This window comes from Phascolarctos cinereus, unplaced genomic scaffold (assembly GCF_003287225.1).
Source record: "Phascolarctos cinereus isolate Bilbo 61053 unplaced genomic scaffold, phaCin_HiC Scaffold_1;HRSCAF=81, whole genome shotgun sequence".
In the NCBI taxonomy this organism is placed as follows: Eukaryota; Metazoa; Chordata; class Mammalia; order Diprotodontia; family Phascolarctidae; genus Phascolarctos; species Phascolarctos cinereus.
This window is the reverse complement of record NW_027555514.1, coordinates 189,278,238-189,300,038: the sequence shown is the minus strand read 5'-3', so window position 1 is coordinate 189,300,038 and position 21,801 is coordinate 189,278,238. Positions and strand designations below refer to the sequence as shown.

General features: G+C 39.2%; 1 protein-coding gene across 16 annotated transcripts in view; it reads right to left on the bottom strand.

Moving 5' to 3' along the window:
• The window catches only part of GPR19 (G protein-coupled receptor 19), a 65,342-nt gene that overhangs the window by 17,505 nt on the left and 26,036 nt on the right, over positions 1–21,801 (bottom strand). For 7 of the 16 annotated variants that reach the window (XM_021001560.2, XM_021001556.2, XM_021001557.2 and 4 more), the window contains 2 exons: positions 17,861–17,998; positions 17,316–17,469 (listed from right to left, as the gene is read on the bottom strand). The exons of 1 other annotated variant lie outside the window; for it this stretch is intronic. The gene's annotated coding sequence lies outside the window, so the exon portion shown is untranslated. The remainder of the gene's footprint in view (positions 1–17,315; positions 17,470–17,860; positions 17,999–21,801) is intronic. 8 more of the 16 variants (XM_021001559.2, XM_021001558.2, XM_021001562.2 and 5 more) reach the window with 4 other exon arrangements.

Below are 21,801 nucleotides of genomic sequence, written 5' to 3'. Positions count from 1 at the left end.
GTTAAGGTATTGAAGCACATTTCAGTGCTCTCTTGCAGAGAAAGCATATTAAGTTCTTATTATATAGAAACTGAGATAACTGGGTCATCTCAAGTTGGGAAATAGAACATAGAGCAGGTACCACTTTGATGGAAGGTGTGGGACTGTAACCAAGGAGGATTTTTGTGGCATACAGTGGAGGTTGGGGGTAGGAACTATCTAGACAGTCAGGGCTTGCATGAAAAAGCCTGGGGAAAGAAGAGAAGGGGAGAGGAAAGGACATAAAGAATACTGCAGAAGCCAAGAAAGGGAACCCTATAGACTGGGAAATTTTGCCAAGAGCAATCTCTGGCTTCTCATCACTAACTTTCCCTTCCTGAAATTGAAAAAGCTTTATTCACACATATTCTTATAGGAGATTCTAATAGGTAAAGATTCTTTCTAGCTTTATGGTCTATTGGCAGCTAGGTGGAACAGTAGGTAGAACACTGGACCTGGAGTCAGAAAGACCTGAGTTCAAATCCAGTCTCAGACACTTATAAGCTGTATGACATTGGGCAAGTCACTTTAACCTCAGTCTGCCTCAGTTTCTTCCACTGTAAAATAGGGCTAATAATAGCATCTACCTCCCAGGGTTGTGGTGAGGACAGTATTTCTAAAGCACTTTGCAACCCTTAAAGTGTTACGTTAAAATTAGCTATTGTTATTCATGTTTTTAATTTCTTAAACTTCAACTTGATTAGTCACAGTGTTGATTTCCAAATGACTCAAATGAGCAGTAGCAATAGGGTTTTCTTTAGGATGGAAAACGCACTCCATATTCTGCTCATCTTAAATAGTACTTAAGGTCCATTTATGAATAATTAGCAGGATGATAAGCACATGTTCCTCATTTTACAGTCCATGCAAGGTCACTAAAGACTAGGTTTGTATTTAGAGGAGAGAAAAGGCATATTTCACTGATTCCTCAAATCAGGAATCTTAGGGACATCTGTTATTCCACCCTAACCTTCTATGTAATGATCATTTATCTCTCACTCACCCACAGATACATCTGTTCTGGCATGCTAGCAGAGGTATCTGTGACATATTGAAGGTCTGAAAAAAACATGATCACACCCACCCACCACACACCACCATATACCTTCACATGTTGATCTAGAGATGCATCATTGGAATAAAGAATAAAGGCCGATTGTTGCATCTAGGTAGAAAGCAAGGTGTAATGGAATGAGTACTGCCTCTGGAATCAGAGGACTTGCCTTGGGCAAATCACAAACTCTTCCAACCATACCTTCCCCATCTTTAAAATGAGAGAGTGGAACTAGATGGCATCTGAGGTCCAGCTGTAAACCTATGAAAGTTTTAAAATGGATATGAGACTTGCTCTTTGTCTTCAGGGAATTTATAATCTAGTTGGGGAGACAAGACCATCACAGAGAATAATGCAAGACGATAGAGACTAAGAGTGCTAAATTGTGTGTTGTAGAGGCACACGTGCATCTTTCTTATGAGACAGCTGCAATATTGTGTCTCTGTACTGTAAGACACCTAGCAGACTATAGGTGATTGCCAACAGCTTCCAGCCAGAATCTTGGATTTTCGTATTTTTAGTTCTGTCCTCTTGATGACCTGTCTCCATCTTCCATGAGCTAGGCCCTCTGTTCCTCCTCTGAACTTTGTTTATGGCTTGGCAGTTACTCAGCTGCAGGTCAAAGTCTTGTAAAGCTTGTAAGTTTACACAGGAGCTGGAGGGTAAGGAGGGATGGAGAGACTGGAAAAGTTATTTAAGAAGGAGAGAGAATGACCATAGGAAGAAGTGGTGTGAGAACAATTGACAATGACAGGCAAATGTAAAATACCCCAAGTTTTCTGTAGTTCCTATAATTTGTTTCCTTTCCAAAGTCAAGAACTTCCTTTCTTTCAGAGTTGTTATACTTGGTGCAAGGCATCGCCTTTTTAATTTTAGTTCTTTTTTTTTTTTTTGGATTTTGATTTTAGGGGTAGGAGGAGCTAAACTGGATTGTCACCATGCTAAGGATATATTTCTAGTAACTGTCTCCTGGTGTGAAGCTATAGTGAAAAGCTTTATGTAAAAGGCCAGAGGAAACATGATCCTGTTGGCGTATCGGTTAAATATGAATCATTTTGCCAAGCAAATGTCCAGTACTAGTCCTAGGCTTGGAATTAGGCTGTGGCAGATGTGATAAGAACATCAAAGGTGGCCATTCTGCTGTATTTGCTTTACTTTAAAATGCCTATGTTGCATTTTAAAGAGAGTTACAGAGTTTTAAAAAGCAGACTTTGAAAACACATAACACAGAACGTACTCTGTGTGTGTGTGTGTGTGTGTGTGTGTGTGTGTGTGCATGCGCATGCAAAATGGGAAGCACAGAGAATCTTTAGAGGATTATGGCATGAAAATATTTTAGAGCCAGTGATGGGGAAATAGGAATGGCATGTGTGTATCCATGTGTGTGTGTGTGCACACGCAAGATCATAAGATCAGCCAAGAGTATGGGCAAAGGTAAGTGGATAAACAGTTAAAGGAGTCTCGGCTAGAGTTCTCTTTAGTACATCCTGTTAACATCACTTTTACTCCTAAGTGATACCAGTTAGGCTAAGCAATACCTATAGCTGCCAAAAAGAAAAAGAAGGGTAAAAGAAAGATGAGATGAAGATGAAAGGGGAGGAAAGGAAAGGAAAGGAGAGAGAGGGGTGGGGTATGGCAGAAAGTGGTGGTGTCATTCTTTGGACTCTATGCTGTGGGTTGCCCTGCCTCCCTCATTCCTCCCATCACCAATTTCTAACCTATTCCTTGGATGTAATTCATGTCAAGAAGAAAGAGAAAATACTTCTGCTTCTACATAGATGAATTGAAGAGGATGTATGAGACCCAATTATTATCTTTCACTGAAAGGGCTTTTCCCATAAGACTAGGCAGCTTGCCCCCTTGGGATAATTTGAAAAGTACCAAAAGGCCACCCTACACAAACTTATCCTTATCATATGCATGAAATTAACAGCATTAAAAATCATTCTTTAACTTGGCTACTCTGATCAATAGAATAACCCAAGACAATTCCAAAAGACTCATGATGAAAAAATGATATCCAACTTCAGAGGGGGAACTGATGAACTCTGAATGCAAACTGAAGTACAATTTTCTCACTTTCTTTACTTTTCATGCTTCTAAAAATATGGCTAATATGGAAATATGTTTTGCATGATTTCACATGTATAATTGATAGTGTATTGCTTGCCTTCTTGATGGGCATGGAAGGGGGCAGGAAGGAGGGAAAGAATTTGAAACTCAAAATTTTAAAAGAAAAGAATGCTAAAAACAATCTAAATTTTTCCAAAGAAAGAATAATTCTTTAAAGACTTTTAAAGACTAAAGGATGGTACAAGGGAGACAGGATGGCACAATGGGAAGGACAATGAATTAGCAGTCAAGAATCCTGGGTTCTAGTCTCACCTCTGTCACTGTGGCTTTCATAAAGTTACTTAACCTCTCTAGCCCAAAGATTCCTTATCTGTAAAATGAGGGGGTTGGGTGTGGTGATTTCCATGTTCCTTTTCAGCTCTGAAATTCTTTGACTCACAGGGCATTTTAATTGAGTTAAGGCACTGTTATCTGGGAAGTGTAGCACAGTCACTAGAAAACATATCAATAGAGATTAGTGTATTTTAATAGATTTATCCCCACCATTGCTATCCCAAGTAACTAACTTCAGGAGTAATGAAGTTACTATACCATTGCTATCCCAAGTAAAATGAAGTAACTAACTAAAGGAACAGGTGGAATATATTTTGTTGGAGGATGGAGAAGGAAGAAGTTGGGCCCATGTTTACTGAGGACCGAATGAACTCCTCTGTGACCTGGTTCTGGGTAGCTAGCATGTCATCATCATCATCATTACCATCACCATCATCATCATCAGTAGTAGTGGTAATAATTCACATTGATATAATTCAATTGACAGAATGCTTTCCTCATAACACCATAACACTTACAGTAGTAAGTGAATGTTAGAGTTAAGATTCAAATCCAGGTCTTCAGATTCAAAACACAGTGTTCTTTCCACTAAAGTACATCAGAATAGGACTCCACCCCCCAAAAAAAGAATAGAGGTTTGAATTTGCCTCAGGCCTGCCCTGCTTTCCTTTATAAACACACACTGGTTCTGCCAGCGTGTCATGACTTTTCCTTTCCAAAGATGGGTAGAGAGGGAAAAAAGTCAAGCTCTATAGTTACATTCCCATTTCATTTACTGCCACACGTCCCAGAAAATTGAAATACCTTCTACATCTCATTCACTGACTATTACATGACCCTCCATTCTTGGTTAGACAGTTTCTAATTGTAATTAGAATGATAATAATTAGGCATTTACAATTATCAAGATAACCAGAAATGAGGAAGAAGAGAGGGTTATTTCAATGCACAGAATTCGGGGAATCTTTTGAAAGGCAGATATTTGGCAAGTATTATAGTGGCTCAATGTTTGTTGTTCATAAGCACTTATATATTCTGTTCCACATGACAAGCATGTCAACAGACATCAACAAATTGACAAAATAAGATCTCTCTGTATAGCCCACTAGAAATTTTCATAAAGTCATAAGTAGATGTAACAGGTTTCAATTTCCTTATCAGTAAGATTATTGGCTTGGGCTAATGATCCCAAAGGCCCCTTTTGATGCTATCGAAATAGTCCAAGTGTGAGGTGATGAGGGTCTGCATCAGGGTGGTAGCAATGTCAGAGGAGAGAAGGGAGCCTGTATGAAGGATATTATGAAGATAAAGCAATGAATAAAGGACGCATGTGAATTTACATTAAATCTGCACCTATTTTGTTGTTGTTTGGTCATTCAGACATGACCGACTCTTTGTGACTCTATAGGCCATACTGTCCATGGGGTTTTCTAGGCAGAATCACAAAGAGTAGTTTGCTGTTTCCTTATCCAGTGGATTAAGGTGAACAGAGATTGAGAGACTTGCCCAGGGTCACATAGCTGGTAAGTGTTCGAGGCCAGATTTGAACTCAGCTCTTCCTGAATCCAGGCCCAGTGGCTCTATCCAATGAGTCACCCAGTTGCCTTGGGCTGGCTTGACAAAGCATCAAGGCACTCTGAGGGAGAGGCAGGGGAATGCATGGGTAAGGTGAGCCAAACCACCACCAGCCACTCTACTCACACTACCTCTCTTCTGACTCCAGTGGAAACTATTCAAGACCCTTTGCCTAATAGCCCCGGAACAGCAGTGTCTCCATACCCCATGGTGCTGCTTCTACTCTGGTCCCTGTCACCATCATTCATGAGAGTAACTCCTAGAAAGACTAGAACAAGTAACTGTTTCTTTAGGTGTTGCTGTCACCTCTTCGTCAGCCACAGCCCCTGAAGACTCAAAAAAGAAAGTCTTTGCCACCAAAGTCCTTGGCACTGACAATTATTCCAAAATCTGAAATGGATATGATTTTATCAATGGAAATGACAGTAAGAAGGATGCATTAGCTGGGTGTGGTGATGCACACCTGTCATCCTTGCTCCTGGAAGGGAGTTCTGAGCTGCAGTAGCTAAGCTGATCAAATGTTCGCACTAAGTGCAGCATTAATACGATGAGCCTCTGGGAGCAGAGGGCCAGCAGGCAGCTTAGGAAGGGGTGACCAAGCTCATCTGGAAACGGAACAGGTCAAAGCCCTGACGCCAATCACAGAGGGGTGGGGTCCATGAGTAATCATTGTACCTCCAGCCCAGGTGAATTAGGGAGACCCAGCATTTTTTTTTACACTGCTTTGACACAGTGCTTTGCACATAGTAAACAGTAGAGGCTTGCTCATTCATTCATAAGGTGTATTATCTATAATATAATAATCTGTAATATAATTATAAATAAATATAAATACAGTTACAAATATATTTTCATGTAGTCTTTGCTTGTATGTATAGTAGGTGCTTAACATTTGTTCTGTTGTATACAGAAAAAGTAAGTCAGTCAGAAAACATTTATTAAATACCTACTATGTGCCAGGCACTGTGCTAAGTACTGGAGGTACAAAGAAAAGCAAAAGACAGATCTTGCTGTCAAGAAGCTCACAGTCTAATGAGGGACATAACTCGACAGTACCTATGTACAAACATGATCATATACAGAATAAATTGGAGATAATTAACAGAAGGAAAGCAGCAGCATTAAGAGACAAGCTGGGAAAAGCTTCTTGTGGAAGGTGGGAAGGAAACCAGGGAAGCCAGGAAGTGGGGGTGAGGAGAGAATTACAGGCATAAAGGACAATAAATAAAAACGTCTGGAGATGGCAGATGGATTGTCTTGTTTGAGGAACAGCAACTTACAATGTCACTGGATCGTAGAGTATGTGGGGGTGAGTAAGGTGTAAGAAGATTGAAAATGTAGGAAGGGGCCAGGTTATGAATGACTTTGAAAATCAAACAAAGGATTTCATATTTGATCTCGTAGGTGATAGGAAGCCACTGGTATAGATTTAATAGTAGGGTGACATGGTCAGACCTGTGCTTGAAGAAGATGAATTTGACAGCTGAGTGAAGGACAGATTGGAGCAGGGAGAACCTTGTGTCAGGGAGACCAACTAGCAGACTGTTACAATAGTCCAGGTGTGAGGTGATAAGGGCCAGCACCAGGGCAGTGGCAGTGACAGAGGACAGAAGGGGCTTTTACTAGAGATGTTATGATGGCAAAAACTGATAGGAATTGACAACAGATGGGGTATGAGTGGAGAGAGAGAGAGACAGAGACAGAGAGACAGGGAGAGAGTTGTTGAGGATGACATGTAGGTTGCAAGCCTGAGTGACTGGGAGGATGTTGTTACCCTTGTAGGGAAGTTAGGAAGAAGGGGAAGATCAGGGGTGGGAGGTGGGGTGGGGAAGAGGAGGTGAAGAGATAATTCAGTTTTGGATATGTTGAAATAGGACATTCAGTTCAAGATGTCCAATCAGTAGTTGGAGATGTGAGTGTGGAGGTTAGGAAAGCTTTTTCAAGTGGAAGTGCTATTATTGCTAGCCACCCTTAACGTTATAATTTCTTGATTTTTCTCTTTATTTTTTTCTTGCACATTAAAATAGTTTCAAATTTCCTACTCTACAAATATATTGAGAAAGGCAACTCTTTTCATTGCTGGAGGAAATTAGGGCAAAGGTCACTAGCCCTTTTTGGTATTCTCCACCTAGCTCAGCTCCTGTGATTGGATGGTACCCAAGAGGCATGATGGGGAGTCGAGTGGTCTCTCCTCATCCCAGCTTATTTCCAGTTTTGAGCTCACACAGGTCATTAGATGTTTTGTTATTTGGAGCCTTTGAAAATGATTTCAGAAGTCTATTAGTATAATAGGAAATAAAAAGAATTTCCTGACAACACAATGACGAGATAACAGGTTTGTACCAACAAAGCAAAACAAAATGGTAACAGACTGAGGGATGCAATATACTGGATCACAGAATTAGAGCTAGAAGAGTTCTCCTAGTCTAATCCTTTCATTTTACAGATGGGGAAGCCTAGATAAGTTAAATGACTCACTCAATATTACATAGATAGTAAGTGGTAGATTCAAACATGGATCCATTGAAAATCCAGAGGTTCTGTCTACTGCATTACATTATCTTGGAATAGCAGCTATATGGTATAGTGGACTTGGCAATGCCAGACTTGGAGTTTAAATCCTGTCTCAGATACTAGCTGTATCATCCTAGGCAAGATACAGCCTTTCAGCCTCAGTCTCCTCACCTTAAAATGGGGGATAATAATAGCACCTACCTTTTGGGTCATTGTGAGGATCAAAGAAATATATATATATATATATATATATATATATATACACACACATATATATACATATATATGTATATATACACACATATACATATGTATGTATGTATACACATATATACACATATATATGCATATATACATAAATATACACACATATACATATATATGTATATATACACATATATACATATATACACATATATACACACACACACACATATGTATATATACATATATATGCTGGCTATTATTATTAGCAATAGAGGAGGAATGGGAAATTCAAAGGACAAGGTTTTCCTAAAGGCTTTTCTGGGTACCTGGTTGGGTGTAGCTGACTCTGGTCTGAATATCAAAAGAGATAAGTCGAGGCTATGGGATTTTCAGAATTGAGGTCCCAACTGTGGTCACAGCTCAGCAAAGAAGCTGCATCACAGTTGAAGACCAGTAGATGGTAGCAGTGAGCAATCCAGGTGACCTACCCGAAAGAGAATAGATGTTTTGAACAAGTGTTCATCAGAGAACAGCTCAGTGGAGATGCACAGCAGAGAGTAGAGTAATGAAGCTATCAAGGGCTAATTACCTTTTTTTGTAAATAGTATTTTATTTTTTCCAATTACATGTAAAGATAGTTTTCAATACTGATTTTTATAAGATTTTGAGTTCCAAATTTTTCTCCCCCTGCCCCAAGATGGCAAGCATTCTGATATAGGTTATACATGTGCAATCACAGAAACATATTTCCACATTAGTCATGTTGTGAAAGAAGAAAAAAGAACAAGGGGCAGTTAAGTGTGCTGTGGATAGAGTATAGACCCTGGAGTTACGAGGACCTGAGTTCAAATCCTGCCTCAGACACTTGACTCTTACCAGCTGTGTGAACCTGGGCAAGTCACCCAACCCCAACTGCCTCACCAAAAAAAAAAAAAAGAACAAAAGGGAAAAGCTACACACCAGAAAAAAAAACCTCAAAATTTAAAAAAAGTGAAAATAATATGCTTTGTTCTGCATTCAGACTCCATCAGTTCTTTCTCTGGATGTGAACTAATTACTTTTCCTGTGGACATATGTGGGTTTCTTTGGAACCATTTATATTACTAGACCCTCCCATTTGGCATATTCAAAAGGCAACTAGGGTCTCCAGGCTATTAAGTCTCTGCAATGGTTCTACGGTTTGTGAGCCCTGGTTTAAACGTATGGCTCTCCCCTTCGAATGGAGAGGAGAGTTTCTCTTTGTCTTCCTCTCATCTTGCTCGGTCCATTAGGCTTATGTTGGATTGTAGGTCTAGCCCAAAGCAAAATTTCAGAGTATAAAATGTATTTTCTTGCTTCCCCTCTAGGCTATTGTGGTACAATCTTAATGGATGTAATTGTTTTGTTTCTGGGGCTTTAATGGGACATACAAAGGGACATTATAACAAGCTTCACATCAACTAGGATGGTTGGTAGAGTGGAAAGAGCGCTAGGCTTCAAGTCGGAAGGCCTGGGTTCTAGCCCCAGATCTGCTGCTTATTAGTCATGTAAATATGGCTAAATCACTCACATCAGTCTCAGTTTCCTCAAAAGTCAAAGGGGACTAGTAGGATTTGCACTTCTTTACACAGGTTGTTTTGAGGAAGGTTTACTTTGTAAACTTAAAAGCACAGTATAAATATGATCCACTATTAATAACAGGGTTCAACTATATCTAGTATATAATACTTGCAGATTTGCCATGATAATTTCCAGGTGCAAATAGGGCATAGTCAGGAGATATGTGCAAACTTTGAGGCAAATAGTTGACAGTGTATAAAGCCCAGAAGACCTGAATTCAAATCTGACCTCAAACACTTGCTAGCTGTGTGGCCTCAGCAAGCCGGTTTCCTCATCTTCTAAAACAGAGATAATAATAGCATCTATTTCCCAGGGTTATTGTAAGGATAAAATGAGAGAATAAAGTTTATAAAGTGCTTTGCAAAACTTAAAGCATCATATAGAGTCTAGCTATTATCATTCTTATACCTGGTCTTTGAGTCTCATTTAAACTCTACATCCTGCAGACTTCTTCATGCCTGTCTAGCTATATGACCCAGTAATCAAGCTAGATCTAACATTATGGCCAAGCAGAGCAAGAAAGAGGAGGGAGTTCTTATGCCTAAGTGGAGTGTTTGGGGAGGTGCTAAAAGTACATATCCAACACTATGTCCCCCACTCTGCCTTTCTCTCCAGAACATTCCTGTTATATAGGAAGGATAACTTTTTTTTTTTAACACGGGATCACTTATTCATTCTGTAACACTGGCTCTGATCATATATACCTTTTGCTCTTTTCAGAAAGCAGTTATTTACTGGACAAGAAAATTGCCACCACAGTGTGGTAATTGACTAAACTTAAGAAACAAACCCAAAGATTTTAATCATATAGAAATCATAGTAAGACTGCTAGGTACCCCAAACTCCAAGGACATTCTGGGCATCCTTGGAATTGGCCCAGGAGTTCAAGTTGAGATTTCTCTAGTATTAGAGCAAACATTATAAGTCCAAGTGAATTCTGAATGTCTAAGGATTCTCTAGTCACTGCTTCTTTGTCCAATGATTTATGTACTTGGAGCTGGTTGTGGCAAGATGAGAACTGCCTGGGACAGCAGCAGACTTCCTAGGCTGTCCATCCTTTATCATGACTCTAACTACCTGCAGTGGTTTGGGGTGGGTCTTGTTCATTGGTGAGAGGTCATTTCATCTGGCCAGCCTTAGCCACTGAATCATATCATTTTCTTTCTGTGCTAGCACAAACATTCTTCCCTCCCCCCCAATGTCCTTTTCCACTTCTTGTTTAAAGAATAGTGATCAGATCAATACTACTATTGGGAGTAAAGGGAAGGGAATAAGTATTTATATACCATTTACTATATGCCAGGCACTGTGCTAGGCACTTATTACAAAATTTATCTCCCTTGCTTCTAGAAAAGGCACATCATTCAACTGCCCTGTGGCTCTACTCATTAACCGAATTATTTCACCCTTCCTTGCCCACAATTCCCCTATAAGTGTTGTTTTCCTCCATTAGAATATAAGATTCTTAAGGGCAGTGACTATCATTCTTTTGTATTGGTATCCCAGCACTTAGCCCAGTGCCTTGAACATAGTAAATGCTGAATACATGCCTTTTCCTTCCTTCTTTCATTGAAATGAAGCAGATTATAGTTCCATATAAGGAAGAATTTCCTAATTATTACAGATATTCAGAAATGAACTTTAGTCAGCTTTGTGAGCTCCCCATCATTTGAGGCATTTCAGAAAGAGCTAGATTATTGGAGAGTTTTTATATATGGGATTCATGTATTAGGTAGGAGTTTTAATTGGTAGCTTCTTCTGGGTACCTTCCAACTCTGAGACTCTATGATTCTGTAATCTCTTTTATTCCTCTATCCCCGCAGATGTGCAGGAAGTAACAAAAAAAAGTCTCCAAATGTCACATGGTTACAATCATTTTCATCTTGTGGATCCCATGGTTTCTTTTCTTATATTTTTTCTTTCATTAAACTTTTATTGAACACCTCCTGTGTTCAAGGAGTGTATTGAATTAGCAGCTACTTGTGATCTTATTGGAAGATATTTTGGGTGTGTATAGTTAATTCAGATTAACTCATTGAGTGTTCATCCAGATGTATTTGTCTTAATTCACAATGAAATATTTATTCAACAAACATTTACCATCCTCATCCACCAATCCCTAGTCCCCACATTGTATGTAGAGTACCAGGCTGGGTGCTTATGGTTTATCTTCACACTGGATTTTGTAAAATTTACTTTACTGATACTGTCCATCAAATACTCTCCAAGTTTCCCTAGAGCTAGATTCCAACCTGTTCAATGGAAATAGAAGATTTGCCAGCTCATGCCTTGTTCAATAAATATTTATGGCTGTTTAATACTCTAATCAATGACTTGGATCGATCAAATCATAGAAGGCATGCTTATCAAATCTGCAGATAACACAAAGCTGGGAGAGAGAGCTAACAGACTGAGAGGAAAGATCCAAAAAGACAGGCTAGAAACACTGGGCCAAAAAATACGAAATTTAATAGGGGTAAGTAAAAAGCCTTACACTTAGGTTAAAAAAATCAGTTTCACAAGTATGGTGAGACATATGGAAAAAAAAAACCAAACTCATATGAAAAAAGACATGGAGCTTTTGGTGTATATGTCTACGTATATGCTGTTTACTCCATTAGAATGTAAGTTTCTTTTTTCCCTTTTTCTCTGTAGACCCACTTTTTAGTACAGTGTAAGCATTATAATCCGTTAGTTTGTTGATTAAATGATTGAGTGATTGATTAGTGGACTGAAAGCTCAGTTTGAGTCTATATTATGATGTGACAGTCAAAAATCTGAATACAATTTTGGGCTACATTAAGAGAAATAGCTTACATGAATTAGGAGATAATAGTCCTCCTATACTCCTGGAAGGGAGCTTAAAGGTCAGTTAGTCTAACCTTACTTATTTTGTAGATGAGTAAACTGAGGCCCAGAGAAGTTAGGTGATTTTCCCAAACTGTAGTAGGCAGTAGACTTGAGATTTTGAGTCCAGGTCTTCTAGAATCCAAATTTAATTCTCTTTTCACCACACCATATTGCCTCCATGTAAAGGACTGTGTTCAGTTCGGGTCACCACAATTTTGAAAGGACACTGAAAATCTAGAGGCAATCCAAAGGAGGCTTCCGGAATGGTGAACAGCCTTGTGTCAATGGCCATATGATATCGGTTGAAGGAACTGGGAATGTTTAGCCTAGAGAAGACTCAGTGGGAGACTGAATAGCTCTCTTCAAGTATTTTAAGGGTTGTATTATATAGAAGGGGAGGTCAGATTATTTTGTTTGGTTCTGGAGGAGAGGACTAGAAGAGCAATGACTAGAAATTGCAAAGAGCAATAAATGGGCTCCCCCTCATTGACAGTCTTCAGGTACAGGCTAGAGAATTCAGGGGCAGCTAGGAGGCTCAGTGGATACAGCACCAGCCCTGGAGTCAGGAGGACCTGAGTTCAAATCTGGCCTCAGACACATAACACTTACTAGCTGTGTGACCCTGGGCAAGTCACTTAACCCCAATTGCCTTGCCAAAAAAAAAAAGAGAGACAGAGAGACAGAGAGAGAGACAGACAGACAGAGAGAGAGAGAGAGAGAGAGAGAGAGAGAGAGAGAAGTCATGTTCATGTTGGACTAGATGGCCATGAATGTCCCTTACAACTCTGAAATTCTCAGATTAACTGATAAGCTTTAGAGTAAAGTATGAGACAAGTGTTTGAAAGACAAATTATAGAAAGGGTGCTAGAAAGAGAAAGATATTCATCTGGGGCAGCAGGGTGGTCCTTGGGCAAAATCACGAGCAAGGCAAATTTGATCTTCACTGTCCCAGTCTTCACATTTTGTGTATTTTTTTTTACCCTCAACAGAGTACACTTATTCTCATTCAAGTCCCCAATCTCCTTATTCTGTCCCCTACACACTCATCAGAACCTTTGCTCAAGTACTTCATTCACACTAAGAATAAGACTTTGAAGAATTGCAGCTCTCTAGAACAACTTGTATGTTGTTGGGCAAGTTGCTTAACTTTTCTAGGCCTGTTTCCTCATTTATAAAGTGAAGAGGATGGATTTTATGCTGTCAGAGGCCCCTTTCAGTTCTAAACCCATATTTTTCATCTTTAAGCCTAGAGAATGAAGCTCTAGTGGTGAATCAGTAAGTCGATGAGTAGGGTGTTCTTGGCCCAGGGTGGAGGACAATGAGAATTTTGAGTAGGGATGCATAATCTGGGGTCTATGAACTTGTGTGTGTTTGTGTTTGGGTAATTATTTGATAACTATTTCAATATAATTGGTTCCTTTCAAAATTCTCCATGTTTTATTTTTACGCATTTATTCTGAGAAGTTGTCCAAAGACTTCATCAGATTGACAAAGGAGTCTATGGCACAAACAAGGGAAAGAATTTCTGCTTTAGAGTGAGAGTCCTTTTAGGAAAGATAGAAGCATAGCATCCTGGAACTGATCTGGTGAAGACTCTCACATAACTTGAGATCTGGTCTGTTCCTTTTCTCTTCATAGGTAGATCTATTTGTTTTGCTCAGTGTGCTCAGGATAAACCCAACACACACCATACTTTCTATGAACATCAGAAAAATCCACTTTTATCAAGGTGGATGGTGGATGGCTTTAGTCTCTCGCAAAAGTCTGGGTTTGGCATTACCAACAATCAATCAACCAACCAACATTTATTAAGTACCAACTATGTGTAAGGCACCTGTTAGATTCTGAGCTTAACAAAGACAAAATGAAACAGTCCTTATAATTAAGAAGCTTGTGTTCTGTCAGGAGAGACAATATTTTCATAAAATTATGGGTAAAATGTACAGTATACAAAATAAATACTAGGTTAAAAATTTTAGGGGGGAAGAGGAAGGCACTAGCAGCCAAGGGATCAGGAAAGACTTCCTGTAGAAGGTGGCACTTGAGCTGAGCTTTTAAAGTAACTGGGGATTCTAAAGGATAGGAGTGAGGAGGGTGTGCATTCCAGGCACAGGACATAGCCAGTATAAAGATGCAGAGAAGGGGGATGGAATACTGTGTACAAGGAACAGGAAGAGGCCAATTGTCTGGACCTTGGGATGTGTTAAGGGTAGTAAAAAGGCTGGAAAAGTAGGTCAGAGCAGATTGTAAAGGGCTATAAATGCCAAATAGTGGAGTTTGCATTTGATGTTGGGGGGAATAGAGAACCAATGGGAGTGGGGGAAGAGGAAGGGAGGGGAGGGAAGCAGAGGGGAGAGGGAAAAGGGTAAAGGAAAGGAAAGGGAAGGAGCAAGAGAAGGAGGGAAGATGGGAGGGGGAGAGGGAGAGAGAGAGAGAGAGAGAGAGAGAGAGAGAGAGAGAGAGAGAGAGAGAGAGAGAGAGAGAATAGTGTTACATAAACATAGAGAAGAGAGTGTCCAAGAAAAGACAGTCATCAGTATCAAATGCTGCAGAGAGGTCAAGAAGGATGAAGACTGAGAAAAAGGCATTGGATTTAGCAACCAAGAAACTGTTTTAGAATTCTGGAGATGTCACTTTTCAGTTAAAGGAAGTCAAAAGCCAGATGTAAAGGGCTGAATGGTGAGAAGGGCTTAAAAAGAGAAACATCCCAAAACTTTTTTCTTTAGCTCATTTAAACATAAAAATCCTTTAGTTTATCAAAATAAATATTGGGTAATTTGAAAGTTTAATAATGGCTTATCTTTTTCAATCAACAACAAACCCAAATGCTAAATAGTAGATTTAATATGTGTTTCATATATTTAGATTTAGAAACTATTTAACTATAGAAACTAGTACCCTTACTGAAAGATCTAATTAAGCTACCTGGTCTTTAAATGTGGAATGGTTTTTAAAAGGTTGCATTAAATGTCCCACAGACTCCCAAATTCAACATATCCCAAAATGAGTGCATTATCTCCACCTACCCCTCCAAATTCTTCCTTCTTCCAAACTTCACAACTTTTGTATTAGGCACTCCATCTTTCCAGTCTCCCAGGCTTATAATCTCAGCATTCATAATAACAGCTAACATCTATATAGTACTTACTATGTGTCAGGCACTGGGCTAAGTGCTTTACAATTATTATCTCATTTGATCCTATCAAAAACTCTGATACATAAAGTGCTATTATTATCCCCATTTTACTGATAAAGAAATCAAAGCAGAAAGGTCAAGTGACTTATCAAGGGTCATACAGCCAGTCAGGGTCTGAGCTTGGATTTAAACTCAGGACTTCCTGAGCTGCCCTAACAACTCACTCTCCTTTAGCTCACCTATTCAATCAGTTGTCAAATCTTTCTGTTTCTATATCTAAAATATCTTTTGCATACAACCCCTTCTCTTTACCAGCAAATCCTACCACTTTAGTTCAGGCTTTCGTCACCTCTCACCTGTACTATTGCAATAGCTTCATTCTTGGTCTTTCTCCCTCCAGTCTCTCACCACTCCAGTCCATCCTACATTGCTGACAAAGTAATTTTCTTTAAATACAGTTCTGATCCTGTCACTCTCTTACTTAATCAACTTTATCGATTCCTTATTGACTAAGATTAAATAAGATAAAATATAAATTCTTCTGTTTAACTTTTGAAGCCCTTCCCAATCTGGCTCAACCCTATTTTTCCAGCCTCAGTGGGCATTTCTCCCCCTCCCACATTCTTTTTTTCAGGCAAACTGACACCTTTGTTCCTCACACAGGAGCCTCCATCTCCTGTCTTTAAGCCTCTGCACTAGCATTCCCTGCCTAGAGCACTCAGCCTCCTCCCCTCCCCCCCCCATGGAATCCCTCTCTTCCTGCAAGATGCAGCACAAATATCACCTTCTACATGAAGCCCTTCCTGATTTCCTCCAATTGCTATGCCCTCCCTCCCCATCCACCTAATATTTAACTATTTTGTATTTGTTTGTATTCATTCTGTATATTTTTTCTATGTATTTATTCTCATTCCCATTAGAATGTCACCTACATGTCTGTCTCATTTATTGCATCTGTATTCCTAGCACCTGGCATGTTTTCTGGCACATAGTGGACACCTCATAAATGCTTTTAGATTGACAAAGAAAACTTGTGATCTTGCCCCACTATTTCTTTTTCCTAGTCTTTTTTTTAAGCTTTGTTACCATGGTACCACAAAAGGTTCTCAGGCCAGGTGAACACCAAACAAAAGGGAAGAAAAGGCTGCCAATTATTAGGTGACTGGGGCTATGTAGGCAGTCCCCTGGGGGTAATTAACAATGAACATAATCCATTTTATATGCTGCTGTAGGCATTTTATTTTAGCAGATCAACCAGTTATAAATCCTGAATTAGCCACATTGACTATATATCATTTGAAATAACCTGGTGATTACCAATTCTCCATTTCACTCTGTGCTGTGTAAAAATGGTGAGACCTACTGTCTACAACAGATTCTTGTTGCAAATAGCCTCTCTACTTCTGAGAAATAAGTGATTTCCTTAGTCACATTACCTTGATGTTTCACATTCCAATTTTCCTTTCAGAGTTGGCCTAAAGTATCTTATTAGTACCTCTTATTAGTGAAAACCTGACAAGAATAATTGCAAGGCACAAGGCTGTCTCATATCTGCCTAAATACCCTAAAACCCTGTCAATATTCTCTGAGAATGTCAGCATGGATGAGTAGATAAAAAGGATGATACTGAATTTTACTGCAAATAAAATTAGGTTTCATCAATGTGATTCTGTTCCCTCTCCCCCACATGCATACCTTCTAGGATTCAATGAAAACTAATTCTTTCCTTTTCTGTAGGATGCAAGTGATCAGCTTTCCCCATACAATCTCTGTCAAATTTGCTCTCAACAGAAGCTTTTTAAAATTTACTTTATGTTTCATATAAAATCTCTAGTCTAAAAGACCCTAGCCAGGACCCAAGTACGTCTCAATTTCCATATTTCCTGGAGGGGAAAAATAAATTGTGTCATCTGAAGGAGATTTTAATCCTTTTGTTACAGGGTACCTATTACCTACCTTGCTAATGACCTGATATCAGATGTCTTCTCCTTGGATGTTCTTTGCCAATTCCCCTTGAACCACAGTCTAGAAAAAGCCACAGATCACAGGAGAAGCTTTGGAGCACAGTCATGTCTATTCTCTGCCTCTCCTCTGGCTCATTGCCTGCTTCCTGGTATAGAGACAAGATGACGTTTTGCAGGATTGACTACTAAACCATCCTCCCACCCCCATCCCCACTCTTAGCGCCCCTCCCCTTTTCTTTCCAGGGCTCTGGAATGTGTCACATGGGAAATTGATCATGTGGCTTAGTGGAAGAATCTAACCATCTCCCTACCCCCTTCCTTTCAGCAGCAAAGCAGCAGAAATATCTGAACTAGATTGGTTGGTTCTAGGCAAGAAACTCAGCATGAAAAAGGAAGCATTTACTAGTACCCCAAAAACCCCTATTCCCTTTCTGTTTTCCACCTCAGGTTTTCATCTGGGTTTTCCAAGATTTTCAGGTTAGGAATGAAAATAGCACTTTCTCCCCCTATCATTATTCCATCCTACTCTCTAATCACCATGAAGACTGTATCTGGCCATTGAAGACAATAGTTACTCTGACTTCAGAGCTGGAAAGATGTTCCTTTTTCTTGTCTCAGAACATTCTTACCCCAAGAAGGACAATGTCTTCAGCACCAAGGACAGCATTGTTCCACCTGTGCCAGAGGTGATTAAAGGAATTAGTTGATTTCACCATTTGATGAAATAAAGTATAGTTTTTGTCCTGCATGTAACCACAATTCAGGACATATATTTAGGATTCTGTCTTCCCCTCCCATTAACTGATCGATTATGCAACACAATGTGCTTCATTTCCCTTTGAACCAAGGGTTACTCCTCCCTTCCCCTGCCCCCCAACCAACTCCCATCCACTCCCCCATCCCTCTGCATTATCCTGTTCAAACTTTTAAAATATCCTACCTGGATTATGAGGCAGGGGAGGTTTTATAGGTGATAGGTATGATAATAAATCTAGATTTACACCCATATTCTTATATCCATGTATTTATATATATGTACATATGAACAGATGCGTTCTTGTGCATATTTATGAGTCTTTGTCCTTTTCCCTAGGGCCTCATAGAGAGTAGGATTTACAAAGTAGGAAGGAAGCCTCTAGCTGTGTATTTAGCATCTATCCAGCTCAGCTGATGTCCCAGTTGCCATGGTGTTGTGTAACTGCTGAAGAGGATGATTTCTTTCAATGATGGTCACTGGGGGACCCCAGCAACTGAAGAAAGGCAGAGAGAAAAGGACTGAATGGGTGAAGGGGATTTTCAATTAACATTATTAGAGCCAAATTTACCTAATGGACCCTTTCACTACTGGATTGTTACTGGCCCTATACCCTGAAAAGATTTCAGAATTAATATGGAGACTGCAAACTTAACTCACCCCAACCCCGTCACTTCTAACCTAGAGAGGCTATTTAAAAGACAGCAAGTGGATGAAAGCTCTAGCTATTCGGAGTGAGAAATCTGGACATCTTAAGCTTAGCATTTGATCTGTAAGGACTGAATGATAATAATTTTATTTTCTTCAATAAAAAAATGGCAAATACCCTAAAAATGCTGGCTGTAGAAGGTGCTAGTTTTTTTTTTTAAATGAAGGATTGAATTAAAATTTAAATATAATAAAATTTGAGAAAGGTACTCTTTTAGTGTCATTTGGACTATTTCACTGTCAAAAATCAGGCACAAAGAACAGCCATTCTCTTTAAGGCTGGCACTTGGCTGACCTCTAATCACCTGTAAGATTTATAAGCATATGCATTTGGTGAAAATTGTTGTGAAAATACTAACTTTCAGTTTGTAAAAATTCAGGCCCCAGCTAAAGGTATGCTTTCATGTATTATTTTTAGAAATCACACTTGGCTCAATGTACCATCTTCCAAAAGTAACTTTATTATTTAACAGAAGATTTAAAAAAGCAAAATCCATTCACTAGCACATTCCAAAATATGCAAAAAATGCCATTTTGGCCTATTCTACATTTAAGAAAATCTATTCTTAAAACAGCACATCAGAGGCTATCTTGTCCAATATCTAATCAAATCATGAATCCCAGGTACAACTCAAGACAAAGTTATTATCTAACCTCTGTTTAAAGACATTCAGTGAAAGGGAACTTAAACTCTGTAAACTGATCCAGTCCATTTTGGGTTAGCTGTTAGGAAGTTTTTCCTTGTGTTCAGATAAAATCTGCATCCTTAACATAAATAATTTAGTATACTTTCTCAGTGCCTTTGCAGAATTGGGCATACAGATATGCCTCAATATATGTCATACATACCACAGAGACAACCAATATAGAAATCATGTTTAAAATATATTGTCCTATCCCCTACTTCTAATCCTATGCTCACTTTTGCCTAAATATACCCTATTTTCTTTAGGAAAATGAGCCAGACAGAATGAATAAATCAAATTGTAAAGTTGTTCTTTTATTTACTTTGGGTCTCAGATCCTTTTAAAAATGCTTACAGATCATTATTAGATTGGATTATTTAGGTTATGTCTATATTGAAAACAGTGAAGAGGATATTTGAGTTTTTTGGTGCAGTCTTCAGTAGCAGTCCTAGTGTCGGTGTTTCTTGAGGAAGGGAATTTAAGACCTCTAGAATGGTTCTTTTCACCTTCTCACAACAATAATCTTTCCTGTTACTGATTTAATTTATTTATTTACTATTTATTAACTTCTATGTTCACAAGTTTTTGGAGACAATGCTTTTTTGGATTGTCTGTCTTCTTCCTCACCTGAATTGCCATCTTCCAGTATTATTTATAATACAGTCTGTCTCTTCTCTCCACCCTACTATGTGTGACTATCAAGGGACTGATTCCAGAGCTATAGGAAAAAGTGATAGCTCTGAGAGAACACCTTCCCTTTAACCCATACAACTAGAAAAAAAGTACAATTAGACATGTGTATAAAATGTACCTTTTGTGAAAAGTCAGCATGAGAGGACAATTGGCAATGCTCAATGAGGACAGTCATTGAGTCTAACATAAGCCCCTATCATATCTTTACCCTGTCTAGTGAGCCCTCAGGACACCTTTTTAAAGTACTCAAATGGATTTTTCTAGTTCTGGTACAATTTTACCTGAAACCCACAGAATTTCCTCATCGACTGAACAAGAATGGGATTTCTACTCTCAAAATTATCTAGATATACAACTGTCCATTAGTCGATTTTTGAGGACTTCATGGAGGTACTTAGACCTAGTGAGACCTCAGACAGCTGATAACTGTCTTCAATAGCTATGACAGGGATGTGGATTAGTAGAATAAAAGTTCAGCTATGGCCCTTAGACCAAATCTTCCCTGATGTCTGTTTTTGTAAGGCTTATGAGCTAAGAATGGTTTTTACATTTGTAACAAAGTTTTAATGCATTTAAAAATGTAAAAAGCATTCTTAGCTTACTGAACCTAAAAATAGGTGGCAGCTGGATTTTGGCCCACAGACCAAATCTGGATGAGATTTACACCTCCTTTGAAACTGTAATCTAAGACCTTGGGTGCAGTGCAGCCACTTTGCTGCACTAATTTAGGGAGGTCTTGGTGGACTGAATTCCGGACAGATTCAATAATGCAAATGTAATGGAGGACTGGACAATGAAAGCTCAATCCTCAGAGCGTGTGCAGTATGTTCTGCTCACTGATAATTTGAGTAAAGGCTTGGTTTGGGAGGCTACTCCCAGAAATGTGTGATAACCTGTAGTGGGTATCATACTGCCTTATCCCTGACTCAGGACATAGGTATTCTGTGACTTGCCTGGTAATTAAAAAAAAACCTTTTAATTGATTCCTGAGCTAGAACTATAGATTCATATAAAAGGCTTAAATGGAGGAACTCATTTCCTCACTAGTCTCCTTCCCCTCCCACCCCCTCGGTCCCTGCCCTCAAGGACCTTACATTCAATTTGGGGATGTATCAGAAGTAAGTGTTGAGTATCCAAGTAAGTGTTGAGTAGAAGAAAACTGAGGACAGAGCACTTACAACTATGGAGTAGAAGTAGGAAAGGCTTCATGAAAAGTGGAGGTGATACCTGAATTGAACCTTGTTAGAAGACAAGGATTCTGAGAGGCAGAGATAAGGGGTAAGTGCATTCCAGACATGGGGAACATCTTGGATGAATGCATGGAGGCAGGAGATGTAATAATATTAAGTTCTGGGATCAGCTAGTAGGACAGTTCAGCTGGAACAGAGAGTTTATGAAGGTGAGTGGTATCAAATCTAGCTGGAAAAGCATCTGGGAACAGATCATGGAGGGTATTAAAAGCTAGGCTGTTTGTATATTATACTATAGGAAATGGAAAGCCATTGAAAATTTTTGAGCTGGGGAGAAGCACAGTACAACTTGTGCCAGGTAGATTATTTTGGCAATTGTGTGGAGAATGAATTGCATGGAGGAGAGACTAGAAATGTTTTGAATTAGGAGGCTACTACTATTGTTCA